We start from the raw sequence: 15,000 nt of genomic DNA on the forward strand, positions 1-15,000 counted from the left end.
CTTCTTCTTCTTCTTTCTTCTTCTTCTTCTTCTTCTTCTTCTTCTTCTTCTTCTTCTTCTTCTTCTTCTTTTTTCTTCTTCTTTTCTTCTTCTTTCTTCTTCTTCTTCTTCTTCTTTTCTTCTTCTTCTCTCTTCTTCTTTCTTCTTCTTCTTCTTCTTCTTCTTCTTCTTCTTCTTTCTTCTTCTTCTTCTTCTTCTTCTTCTTCTTCTTCTTCTTCTTCTTTTCTTCTTCTTCTTCTTCTTCTTCTTCTTCTTCTTCTTCTTCTTCTCTTCTTCTTCTTCTCTTCTTCTTCTTCTTCTTCTTCTTCTTCTTCTTCTTCTTCTTCTTCTTCGTCTTGTGGAAACCTCCAATATTGTCGAGGATCACTCCACAGTTTGTAGGGTTTTAAGTTGTAAACTTGCTAAAACTCTGCACATAATACTAATAAAAAGTACGTTGATTAGCATTTTTAAAAACTGATGCTAACATTAAAAAAAAAAAATTTAAACTATGGCTTTTAAATGTTTGTTTTACTCTATCCTGACCCGCCATGTTATTAGTCACGTGATGGTCCCATCCACTACACAGCCTGACTGATCTCATTAAAGTCTACACACCTCGTCTGTTTTAAGATCATCAGAATTTTGTTTAATGGAAAAAATAAAATTGAGCTTTTATAAAATGCAATGTCCACTAAACTTGCTCAAAGCGGTTCACAAAGGGTCCCAAGACAACAGCAACACGTAACTATTGTAGAATGACAAACGACGACAGTCAGGCGATATTACAATTTTCTTTCCGACAGAGATTACGTTGTTGACGGTCAAGTACTCATTTTACACTTGAGTACGGTGAGAAAAAGTGAGTAAAGAGCATTCTCCGATGACTCAACTATGCGCCGAGAGAGGCTCGAACCCAAGACCTTCCGATCCGAAAGCGAGTGTACTTTTCACAAAAAAAAAAAAAAAACTTTTAAGTATTTTTGTTGTGGATGTGATTATTATTACTTGATAGTATCGAGAGAGAGGTCTAAAATGACGTCATCAATTTTTGTTGTTTTGTGTATATGCTAGAATTGCGAAGAATAAATTATACTCGCAATGAAAGTCAAACGTCAAAAATGATTGAATATTATGACCTAGCCGATTTTCTTCGTATTAATTTGAGTGAAGGGAATGGAATAATTAGTTTGAAATAAAAAGAAGGTTTTTTAAAAAAATTGAGCTTTTATATAGGGAATGAGATTAGCGGAAGAGTCGCGTCCCTTGAATGGAAGTCACGAGCGGAAAAGTTATTAGAGAGAGAACGTCATGTTGCTTGTGCGGCATGAGACACTTCACCGAAAGCGAGGACGAGACAGACGCATGCGCAAAACCATTTTGACATTCTCTCTGTAAGGTGACGTCCAATCAAGGGACTCTACTCTTCCGCTAATCTCATTCCCTATAGCGCAATATCCACTAAATGTGCTCAATGTGCTTTACAAGGGGTCCCTGGCCAACAGTAACATTTAACATTTAGGACGGGACATGGCGCCTGTTAGGCGATATTAAATTCTTTTTTTCGGAGAGAGACAACGTTGTTAACGGCCAGGTACTCATTCTACACCTGAGTACGGTGAGAAAAAGTGAGTAAAGAGCCTTCTCCAAGGACTCAACTATGCGCCCAGCGAGGGAAGCTCGAACCCAGGACCTTCCGATCCGAAAGCGAGTGTCATACCACTAGACCACACAGTAGCACAGGGGTTTGCAAGTTACACGTTTAGTATCAGTCTGTCAAAAATAGTTTGCTATTTTTTTTTAGTAATTCTCTGCTCGATGATAACAATGTCTCATTGGCTGTTCGGAATAATATTGATTATCTCCAACCGACGTGTAGTTATTTGTAGGTCTAATAACCCAATTCGTTATGGGCCCTCATTGTTGTAATGGAAATCTCAAAAAAAAAGAAATGACGCATAGTATTGTTTGTCCATTACAACAATGTTAAACTACTAGGCCCATAATCGGGTTCGGATGTCAGACCTGTATAAATGTACACGTCGGTCCCAAGCCTATTATAAAAAAATAGTATATTACTTCTTTTTTATTGATTTCTTTTTCTGAAAAAGGTGCTTGAATGACGTCATCAAAATATGCACTCATTACCCTCTTTATTACGTATCACGCATTGATTGTATTTAAAGCTTACCTACGATACGATACGGTTATAAGAATCGATACCTTATCGATATAATCATATTATTTATAGAACAAAAATAACAAGGTAATGATTGACTCATGCGACTTCTATGTGGAATTGAAGGGTATAGAAAAATCATTTTTAACACGCAATCGAGCATTATTTCACAATAGGATTCAATAGTCTGATGTCACGTCCGCCCAGCAACCAACAGCTTGGTTCTCAACCATGAAAATCGGTATTTTTTATTCTTCATGTTGGCTAGAACTTTCTCACATGTCATGTGATCAGAATGTATAAAAGTCAAAACATGATCAGATTTATAATGTTTTTCTCCTCTGGATACGCTTTTATTATGCTCGTCGGAGAAGTATTTAATCAGGGCGTCCGCCATTGTTCTGATTATTTAGAACCAGTTACGAAGTTACTATGCGACATTCCCAAGTTTGAGAGATTTTTGACAAGATGAGGGTCATTTCAATCGACCGATATTTGAAGGCTGAGTTTTCTGGCCCAAATTTTAAATACGTGTTGTTTTGTTTGTTTGTTCTTTGTTTTTTTTTCAGATGACGACTATAATAAAATGGGTTTGATGACGTCAATACGATTCAATAGTCTGATGTCACGCCGCCCGGCAACGGCGGCCAGCTTGGTTCTAAACAAAGAAAATCATTACTTTTTATTTTTCATGCTGCCTAGAACTTTTCATATCCCTTGTGATCAAAATGTGTAAAAGTCAAAACATGATCAAATTTATGGGGGTTTTTTCCCTCTGGGTACGCTTTTATGCTCGCCGGAGAAGTATTTCATACGGGCGTCAGCCATTGTTCCGATAGTTTAGAGCCAGTGTTACTAAGTTACCATGCGTCATTAGGAAGAAAGTGACGTTACGACTGTTGAAGAGTATTTATGACGTGAATTAGCATATTGTGCATATTTTATGGCCATCAAATCACCCAATATCGTGCAGTGTCCAAACTGACGCAAACATTTTATGGCGTAAAAAAAACCCCATAACAAATGAAATATCATCTACATTCTCTCTGTTTTCATCCATATATTTACCCTCTCCTTACCAACTATGGGGGGGGGGGGGGGGGGGCGAAGTGGCCGAGTGAAGGCATTGTACTGTGACCCGGAACGACCCGGGTTCGAGCCCCGTTTCAGGCACTTTCGTTTTTTTTCCTTGAGCAAGATTATTAACCCCCAATTTGCTCACTTGGACAACATGGGTGATTCCTGTTGACATCAGACATCTTGTTAGATGAATTATCTATAATATTCCTTCGTGGAATGCCTAGTCGACGATATCTTATGAGGCATAATTTTTTTTTTTTTTTTACCAACTACAGGAAGATCGTCACATTCGTTTCGATACAACCAACATGTTTCCGATTCAAATTTCTCTTGTACATCATGAAATGTAAAGACAATGAACACAGTGTGTTGTAGATAGAGCCTGTTTTGTTAAAGAAATTATGTATTGCAAGAACTTACTGCTATTGTGTTTGAGTGATAAAAAATCTGTTTTTGTGTTAGTTTGGTGTGAAGTTTTGGGGAAAATCCTGTTAACAGCGTTGTCTCTGTCAGAAATAAATATTGTAATATCGCCTAACAGGCGCCATTGTCCCGTCCTACATGTTAAGTGTTTCTGTTGACCAGGGACCACTTGTAAAGCGCTTTGAGCATGTTTAGTGGATATTGCACTATATAATGGCTCAATTTAATTTTAAATTTCTGTCTTTCTTTTCAATACGCTTCAACAGTCAAAACGTCACTTCCCTCGTAATAACGTATGGTAACTTCGTAACACTGGCTCTAAACTATCGGAACAATGGCGGACGCCCGTATGAAATATTTCTCCGGCGAGCATAAAAGCGTATCCAGAGGGGAAAAAACCCCCAATAAATTTGATCATGTTTTGACTTTTACACATTCTGATCACAAGGCATATGAAAAGTTCGAGCCAGCATGAAGAATAAAAAGTAATGGTTTTCTTTGTTTAGAACCACGTTGCTGGGCAACATGACATCAGACTAATACATCCCATTCCAACCCAGCACACCAGTCGGATATGACCTTTGAACTTTAAGTAGAACGTTGTGATCCAGTTTCCTGATTAGTGAATCGAAGTAAACACGTCATCGGTCACGTGGCGTGGTTTGTTGCAGTCCAACGATTGGATATTTCTTATAGATAGTTTGAATTTGACGTCACTCGGGTCTTACTTATTCTTTTTTTTTGCCATCCGCGTTTTTGAGTAATTCTCAATAAACTGTATGAACCAGTCTATAAACGTTTAAGATTACACATAATTTTGTGTGTTGGTCCGTTATACTTCCGGATGGTAATGTTGTGAGCTTCTTAGCCAAACGCATACTATCTATAGCGCACCAACTCACAACACCATGCGTAACATTAAACGTGTAAGGTCTGATTGAATACATTTAATTAGCGAGAACTACTCACAATTATGGCTGGCTAAAAACAACAATAAAGACCCGAGTGACGTTCAAGGTTACACATAAATTGTTGTATGCCGGTATGTTATAGAAAGTTCGAAGATGACGTCACTCAGGCCTTTGTTATTTTTTTTTGCCATCCGCGTTTGTGAGTAATTCTCACTAAACTGTATTAACCAGACTATAAAAATTCATGGTTACACAGAGTTTGTGTGTTGGTCCGTTATACTTCCGGATGGCATTGTTGTGAACTCCTTGGCCAAGCGCATTCTATCTATATCTGGCTAGAGGATGTTGCAAGTATTTTACCTAAACGCATAGCATCACTAGATTCCTCCCCCCCCCCAATCTTCCTTTTCTCACTTCGATCGTAGCCATCGTAAAATCATAGCCTGAAACTCACCAAAATATTCCGTCAAAATGCCAGTCTTTTGCCACAAAAGAAAACAAATCGTGAGTTGTATTCAATAGTTCAATCAATGAAATAACTTGTTTCCTTGAGCTCTACTAACGACAACTCACTAGACGGTGCACAAATTTAAAATTACGCCAAACTATAAGCCCTAAAGGGTTCAAGTGTCAGGCTATAGATAGTATGCGCTCGGCTAAGAAGCTCACAACATTGCCATCCGGAAGTACAGGGGACCAACACACAAAACGCTGTGTAACCATGCCCTTTTATAGTCTGGTTAATAAAGTTAAGTGAGAATTATTCATAAACGTAGATGGCAAAAAACAATAACAAAGACCCGAGTGACGTCAACTTCATTCTATCTATATTACGTTAACGATGGCGACGCGCTTCTATCCCTGACCCTCCCCCCCCCCTCCTCCTCCTCCTCCTCCCCTCCAATCCTACACCAGCCACTTTCAATCGTCAAAGCTGTTTCATTACCAATCGGTCTTAGTGGGAAAAAAATCGGTATCAAGACTCACAGCAATAAAATAAGTAGATCGATATGAAATCGATATGAAATCTTAAGGCGGAAATTATTATTATTATTATGTTTTTATTGTTATTGTTGTAGGCGTTCTGACGCAATCGGTTTTCTTTAGCTATTGTTATGTTTTGTATCTATAACAATATTTTACATAAGCAACACGTCAACTGTAACAATTTAAAAAGCAGGATTGGAAAAAAAAAACAAAACAAAACAAAACAATAGCGATATTATTTTCTAAAAGAATCAAAGAACTTAAAAGAAATACCGGCCGTCATTTTTAGAGGGGATTGGCGATTTATTCTAGTCGATCGATAATAAAATAAAATCGATATTTTCAAAAAATTGAAATAAAAAGAATATGATTTTTATTGTCCGGGGTGTTTCTATAGATAGAACGAAGTTGACGTCACTCAGGTCTTTGTTGTTGCTTTTTGCCATCCGCGTTTATGAGGTATTCTCACTAAACTGTATGAACCAGATTATAAACGTTCACGGTTACACATAGTTTTAGTTTTGTGTTTTGGTCCGTTATACTTCCGGATGGCAATGTTGTGAGCTTCTTAGGTCACTCAGGTGTTTGTTATTGTTTTTTGCCATCCGCGTTTATGAGTAATTCTCACTAAACTGTATTAACCAGACTATAAACGTTCAAGATTAAACACAGTTTTGTGTGTTGGTCCGTTATGCTTCCGGATGGCAATGTTGTGAGCTTCTTAGCCAATCGCATACTATCTATAGCCTGACACTGACCAAAATATGACGTGAAAACAAAAGTCTTTGGCCACAAAAGAAAACACGTTTTGAGTTGTAATCAGTAGGCAAACCAATGGAATCACTTTCTTTTTTCCTTGAGCACTAATAACGACAACTCACTAGACGGCGCAAAAACATTTTAAAAATGACGTCAAACTATAAGTCCCAGAGGGTTCAAGCGTGGCCTTCGTATAGATAGTATGCAGATGACGTCACTCGGGCCTTTGTTATTGTTTTTGCCATCCGCGTTTGTGAGTTGTTCTCACTAAACTGTATTAACCAGACTATAAACGTTCATGGTTACACAGAGTTTGTGTGTTGGTCCGTTATACTTCCGGATGGCAATGTTGTGAACTCCTTGGCCAAGCGCATTCTATCTATAGTTATGGCCTGATACCGTCGCCATCGTTATGTTATAGCCTGATACCGTAGCCATGGGTATTTTATAGATAGAATGCGCTTGGCCAAGGAGTTCACAACATTGCAATCCGGAAGTATAACGGACCAACACACAAACTCTGTGTAACCATGAACTTTTATAGTCTGGTTAATAAAGTTTAGTGAGAACAACTCACAAACGCGGATGGCAAAAACAATAACAAAGGCCTGAGTGACGTCATCTGCATACTATCTATCGCCTGATACTGAAATCCAAAAGGACCGGCAGTTTGACGTCATTATTTGGTTTTTGCACCGTCTAGTGAGTTGTCGTTAGTAGAGCTCATGGAAACAAGTTATTTCATTGGTTGAACTATTGAATACAACTCACGATTTGTTTTCTTTTGTGGCCAAAGACTGGCATTTTGACGTCATTTTTTTGTCAGTATCAGGCCATAACTTTACGAAGGCCACTCTGATACTGACCAAAGAATGACGCTTTACATGTCCCAACCAACAGCAACACTTAACATGTAGAACAAGATATGACACCAGCTGATAGGCGATATTACAATTTTTTTCCCGACCGAGACAACGCTGTTAACGACCATTTTTTACTCATTTTACACCTGAGTACGGTGATCAATGTGAGTAAATAAAGAGCCTTTTCCAAGGCAGGACTCAACAATGCGTCGAGCGAGCGAGGGAGGCTCGAACCCAGGACCTTCCGATACCGAAAGCGAGTGCCATGCCACTTACTAGACCATACACATAGCAGTAACTCAGTCATCAGTTAGTGCCTGGGGTGGGGGGGGGGAGTAGAGGGCTGGAGGGGTGGGGGGGGGGGGGAGGGGCGCTGACACAAAAACAAAGAATATGATTGGCCTAGAATCGATTTCACCATTTTACTAGTATCGCCATTTTTGTTTTCTGAGTAAACGGGCAGGCGGGCCGGACGGACGGGCCGGTCAATCATCGATCTTTGGCTTCCACTGGACGCCTCGTTTTTGTTAGAGAGTAACCGATGACGTAATCAGATCACTTCCGGTCGGTGATCCACTTGGCCCACGTGATAATATAATATTATAATCTAGACTAGGACTTCTATTTCGAGTGTGCACAAACACTTCAATGCTCGTCCGTCTGGAATTGTGTCTATTTATAGAATGCCATTAAAAAAGCTTGAGCTTTTGTATCGATAGTTCGAAGATGACGTCACTCAGGTCTTTGTTATTGTTTTTTGCCATCCGCGTTTATGAGTAATGCTCACTGAACTGTATTAACCCAACTATAAACGTACATGGATACGCACAGTTTGTGTGTTGGTCCGTTATACTTCCGGATGGCAATGTTATGAGCTTCTTAGACAAGCGCATACTATCTATAGCGCCATATCCACTAAACATGCTTTACAAGGGGTCCCTGGCCAACAGCAACACTTAACATGGAGAACGAGGCATGACGCCTGTTAGGCGATATTATTAGGTACAATTTTTTTCGGACAGAGACAACGCTGTTAATGAGCAGGTACTCATTTTACAACTGAGTACGGTGAGAGAATGTGAGTAAAGAGCCTTTTCCTAGGACTCAACCATGCGCCGAGCGAGCGAGGCTCGAACCCAGGACCTTCCGATCCGAAAGCGAGTGTCATACCACTAGACCACATAGCCGACAAATAGATTTTTTAACATAGGTTTCAATCGTCTGACGTGCTCATGTTAGAAGGTCTGATAACCGAACGCAATTGGATTCAATAGTCTGACGTCACGTCGTCCAGCAACGGCGAGCAACAGACCAACACACAAAACTGTGTGTAACCTTGAACGTTTATAGATAATATGCAGATGACGTCACTCAGGCCTTTGTTATTGTTTTTGCCATCCGCGTTTGTGAGTTGTTCTCACTAAACTGTATTAACCAGACTATAAACGTTCATGGTTACACAGAGTTTGTGTGTTGGTCCGTTATACTTCCGGATGGCAATGTTGTGAACTCCTTGGCCAAGCGCATTCTATCTATAGTCGGTTAATACAGTTTAGTGAGAATTACTCATAAACGCGGATGGCAAAAATAAAAAAACAATAACAAAGACCTGAGTGACGTCAACTTCGTCCTATCTATATTCATGTTTTCATCCAACCAGGTCATCAATCACATGATTTGTTGCTGTCCAACGATTGGATATTTCTTTAAAAATGTAAACACGCTGCTTTGTTTATGAACGTTGGAAACATGCTCAGTCTGTCAAGCTGAACAAAATGACCAATCGTGATGTTAGATATTTCGAAAGCTGTGAACACTTTTCACTGGGTGGGTCACTTTTGAGCACATTTTGCAATGTGATCAATGACCTCCACCACATGGAAATGTAATATAGATAGTATGCGCTTGGCGAAGAAGCTCACAACATTACCATCCTGAAGTATAACGGACCAATACAAAAAACTGTGTGTAGTCATGATCGTTTAAAGTCTGATTAATACAGTATAGTGAGAATTTCTCATAAACGCGGATGGCAAAAAACCATAACAAAGACCCGAGTGACGTCATCTTCGATCTATTTATAGATCACCTTCATTGTCAACGTATGGGTTTATGACGAACATTAATGTCAATATTGTGCTGTGTCAATTTGTGTGTGTATATTTGATTATAATAATATCTGTGTATGTGTGTGAGAAAATGTTCATTGTGTGTATGTGTGTACATTAAGTATCTATGTGTCTGTGTGTTTTTATCAGGTGTGTGTGTGTGTGTGTGTGTGTATATATATATATATATATATATATATATATATATATATGTGTGTGTGTTTGTGTTTGTGTGTGTGTTTGTGTGTGTGTGTGTTTGAGTGTTTGCATAATATGACAGTGTTTGGTCTGGCATTCTGACATTTTAATTGAAGTCAGCGGTTTGTCGTCGATTGCTCGAGAGAAACGGGTCTTTGACCTCAGGTCGCTGTGACATCATCCCAAACAAATTCATCTGACCTCTTCAGCGGAAATTACCTCCTTTTATAAATATCAATTTTTGAAATTCGGCGTTGTGGTCAGTTATGTGACCCATCTTATCTCTACACCCTCACTGGTCAGAACATGACGTCAAAAGACAAGTCTTTGGCCACAAAAGAAAACAACTTCAAGAGTTCTACATATACTAAAAGTGCTTAATTCGCTTTAGAAGGGGTCCCAAGTCAACAACAACACATGTAAGACGAGACATGAGTGTTAGGAGAAACAAATTAAAAGATATTATCGCCTAACAGGCGTCAATCATATCTCGTCCTATATGTTAACCCTCGCCTTACCACCTATAGATAGTTCGAAGATGACGTCACTCAGGTCTTTGTTGATGTTTTTTTTTGCCATCCGCGTTTATGAGTAATGCTCACTGAACTGTATTAACCCGACTATAAACTTTCATGGATACACACAGTTTTGTGTGTTGGTCCGTTATACTTCCGGATGGCAATGTTATGAGCTTCTTAGCCAAGCGCATACTATCTATAGCAAAATCGGCACATTTGTTACGACACAATATACATTTTTTCTTATTCAGATTTAATTTGTACAACACAAACTTTGAAGAATGATCTTTGTTAAATAAATAAGAACATAAAGTTTGTTTGTAATGAGCTTATTTGAGTTTTAAAAATCACTTTTTCTGCTGGGTAAGCCTGCCATTTTGGGAAAATACTGAACAGCATCGGTAAGGAGAGAGAATTGAACGGGAATAACACCTTTTATACGGTTGTGAAACGTGGACGCTCGACAAAGAATGTACGAGGAGGTTAGAGGAATTTGAGATGTGGGTGTATAGAAGAATGTTGAGGGTATCATGGACAGACAGGTTTACGAACGAGGAAGTGTTGGAGAAGGTGAGAAAGAGAAGAATACTGATCGATAACATCAGAAAGAGGCAGTTACGCTTTCTGGGACATGTGTGGAGAAGAGACGGAATAGAAAAGTTGGTAACATCTGAGATGATCGAAGGAAAGAGAGCTAGAGGAAGACAAAGAATGACTTATCTAAATAACCTAAGAATTACCAAATGAGTCTTAAAAAGCAACACAGATTTCATGCGCACCGCAGAGGATCGTGATTCGTGGAGACAGCTGACCGGCAACGTGCTCAAGAGGACAAGCCACGATGGATGATGATGGATGGACATGGATCGTGATTCGTGGAGACAGCTGACCTCAATCAAGAGCACAAGCCTCGATGGATGACCTCAAAATTACTTTGTTTACCCGATCCTGGTGAACGTCCCCAGCCCTAAATGGGAATCACACCTTAGAATAGCTTTGTTCTCACACATTTGTTGGCGTTTCGTTCGTTGTGGCGAACGTTTCAAGCTTAACCCTTTCCTAACCAGCCATTTTCAGAATTTTCCCCAAAATTTCACACCCACCCAACACAAAAATAGTTCTTTTCTTACTCAAACAGAAAATCAATAAATATATTCAAAGCATAAATTTAATCAGCAAAATGAACTCTACAAACACAGTGTCACGTTTTTATAGCTATAATAAAACATTTTTCTTTGAATTGTGTGATTTACAAAAGAAATCTGAATGATAAAAATGCTGGTTGGATCGTAACGAATGTGAGGTTTTTCACATGGTTGGTGAGGAGAGGGTTAAACGGGAATAATACTTCAAAATTACTTTGTATACCCGAATTTGATAGAGTTTTGGTGGAGGGTGTTTTCAGCTTAGATAAATGGGAAACACCCCTAAGAATTGATGTGTATATCCGAATTTGGGTGGCGGATGTTTCAGCTTAAAAAGGATTCAATAGCCTGATGTCACGTACGCCCAAGCAACGAGCAGCTTGGTTCTAAACAAAGAAAATCGGTACTTTTTATTCTTCATGCTGGCTAGAACTTTTTCACATGTCATGTGATCAGATTGTATAAAAGTCAAAACATGATCAGGTTTATAATGATTTTCTCCTCTGGACACACTTTTATGCTCGTTGGAGAAATATCTCATAAGGGCGTCCGCCATTATTCCGATACTTTAGAACCAGTTATTAAGTTACGAGGGAAGTGACGTCACGACTATTGAAGCCTATTGGAAACACTCCTTAGAATTGATGTGTAGATATACCCGAATTGGATAGATTTTTGGTAACGGGTGTTTTCAGCTTAAATTGGAGACACTCCATAGAATTGAGCTTTTTGGAGATTTTTTATATAGCGCAATATCCACTAAACGTGCTCAAAGCGCTTTACAAGGGGTCCTTCACCAACAGCAACACTTAACATGTAGGATGAGACATGATGCATGTTAGGCGATATTACATTCTTTTTCGGACAGAGATGAGGTTAGAGGAATTGACGGCCAGGTATTCATTTTACACCTGAGTACGGTGAGAGAATGTGAGTAAAGAGCCTTTTTCCACGGACTCAACTATGCACCAAGCGAGGCTCGAACCCAGGACCTTCCGATCCGAGTGTCATACCACTAAACCACATAGCCGCACAATTATGTATACCCGAATTTGATAGCGTTTTATTCGGTGCACTTGTGTTCGCAATGTCTCCAGTTTAAACGGGGATCACACCTTGCTTAGATTGGAAAAGTTTTTCTTTTGTTGTCCCCCCCCCCCCACACACACACATTTGATAGCGGTTTGGTGATTGTGGTTGTGATACCCCTCTTAAATGGGAATAATACAACAAGATTGAATACAAGGATATAATAATAATAATAATAATAATAATAATAATAATAATAATAATAATAATAATAATAATAATAATAATAATGATAATAATAATAATAATAATGATAATAATAATAATAATAATAATAATAATAATAATAATAATAATAATAATAATAATAATAATAATAATAATAATAATAATAATAATAATAATAATAATAATAATAATAATAATAATAACAACAACAATAATAGACTCTTATAGAGCACAGGATATCCTCAACCATGAGGCTCTCGCCGCTTGACATCAAAACAAAACAATATTAAAGGAAGTAAATGACAACAAAAAGAGAATTGCATATTTTTCAAGGATTCCTTGAATACAAACAATGATTGGAACTCCCGGATGGCCTACAGTGGAATGGCGTGTCATACAACATTTGTTTTCAAAAGTTTATTTTTAGGCAAATGCCAATATAACTCATTGATACTTCCAATCAACAAATAAAGTAAATAAGTAAAATAGATAATGAAGACGGAACAAAAATGTGACCCTTCGCCTCAAAACGGTATTAAGTCGGGATGGTTAAGATGTTGAAAATTGAATTTATAGCCAGAAATATCAGACTTGTGTTGAGTTTGTATATTTTATTGAGGAGAGTGGATTCCATATTTTAGGGTGCTAATGCTATTTATATTTTTGACCAGTTTAGCATTTAATTCGGCTTTTAAGCATCTGGTTCGTTCCGACATAATACCTTTTGGGGACGATGGGTCACAAATGAGAAAAAGACTTTGTTCCCTCCTTTGTCGGGATTGGTGGGATGTCCAGCCAATCGGGAGGTGTTATAGGAGGAAGGCGAAGAACGCGTTGATAGTTGATATATTCTGATCGTGTATTGTCACCATTGCTATCGTGTCTTGTTTACACGGATTCTGATCGTGTTTTGGTCTCCACGAAGCTGTCGTCGAATCATTCTTAAATGGAATGAATACCCCAAAGAATTTATTTGTGTACAAGAATATGATATTGTTGTTTTGGTGTCCATGGTTGGTTTATAGTTTATCTCGTGTCAGTTGAAATAGCTCATCAGAATTGTTTTGTTTACATGAATTTGATATTCGTTTTGGTAGCTGAGGCGGGGAGTTAATTCTGTTTAAACCGGAATTGCATTGTTTAGTCGAATATGGTATTTATTGTTGTGGTGTCCTTGATGGGTTTATCTCGTGTAAATGGAAATAACTCATCAGAATTCGTTTGTTTACATGAATTTGATATTGTTTTGTGTTCACGGTGGGGTTTACCCCGTGTCGATTAAAATACTCGTATATCACAATTGCTTTATTTACACAAAATTGATATGACTTTGTTGACAGCGGTGGGAAGTATTGATGAGGGCTGATTTATGTCTATTGAGTGGAGTCAAAAGGTCGGGGGATTAGATTAATGGAATTGAAGTTGTGTGTGTGTGTGTGTGTGTGTGTGTGTGTGTGCGTGTGTGTGTGAGTGTGTGTGTGTATGTTTGAGTGTGCGTTTCTGCTTATCTGGAAGAAGAGGGGAAAGGGAGAGAGAGAGAGAGAGAGAGAGAGAGAGAGAGAGAGGGAGAGAGAGAGAGAGAGGGAGAGAGGGGGGGGGGAAGAGTCAGAGAGGGAGAGAGAGAGCGAGATAGAAAGATAGATAGATAGATAGATAGAGAGAGAGAGAGAAAGAGAGAGAGATAGAGAGAGAGAGAGAGAGAGAGAGAGAAAGGGAGAGAAGGGGGGGGGCGGGCGGGGGCGGATAGTTAAATCCTCGATTTCAGTCTGAAAAAAAAAATGGAGCTTTTAATTGTACACGCTCATTTTAAATGCAATTTTCAAATTTTGAAAAGTATCAAAAATCTCTAGGATTGAGTGAGTTAAACCAATCGGCAAATTGGCGGTTGGTGGTTGAGCGGTTTAAAGTCTTACCCTGTCATTAAATTATTTTTTAAAAAATGAGCTTTTATACAGATCAATATCTACTAAACGTGCTCAAAGCGCTTTTCAAAGCGTCCCTGGTCAACAGCAACACTTAACACTTAATACTCACGTGTAAAATGAGTACCTGGACGTTAACAGCGTTGTCTCTGAAAAAAATGTAATATCGCCTAACAGGCGTCATGTACCGTCCTACATGTTAAATTAAATGTTGCTGCTAGCCAGGGACCCCTTGCAAAGCGCTTTGAGCACGTTTAGTGGATATTGCTCCATATAAAAGCTAAATTTAAAAAAAATGTTTTTGTTTAGTCAGAGCAGAAAACCAAATTGTTCTGCCGAAAAGATCGTAAATTGCTGGAATGTTCTATGAGGCGTGATTGTATTTTTTTTGTTGTCTTTCTTATTTTTTTATATACCAAGTTATTGATAATTCATTCGATTCTGAAAGTAATGAGTGATCTGTAGGGCATTTGTTGTTATTCAATAATGGCGGACAGACAGACAAGAGCCCCTGCCCCCCCCCCCCCCTTCCTTGCCCCCCTCCCCCCAACCCACAAGCCCTCATTGTTTTAAAAAAATCCACTTTTTGTATAGTGGTAGATTATAATTTTTTTTTTTAATGTTGAGCTTTAATATAGCGTATATCCACTAAACGTGCTCAAGGCGTTTTA

At 38.6% G+C, this 15,000-nt stretch overlaps 1 protein-coding gene across 1 annotated transcript in view; it reads left to right on the forward strand.

The window, feature by feature from the left end:
* Positions 1 to 15,000, forward strand: part of LOC144959968 (uncharacterized) — an 85,396-nt gene that overhangs the window by 545 nt on the left and 69,851 nt on the right. The gene's annotated exons all lie outside the window — the stretch shown is intronic.

This window comes from Berghia stephanieae, chromosome 14 (genome assembly GCF_034508935.2).
Source record: "Berghia stephanieae isolate SIO BIC M18660-M18661 chromosome 14, UCSD_Bste_1.3, whole genome shotgun sequence".
NCBI lineage: Eukaryota > Metazoa > Mollusca > Gastropoda > Nudibranchia > Aeolidiidae > Berghia > Berghia stephanieae.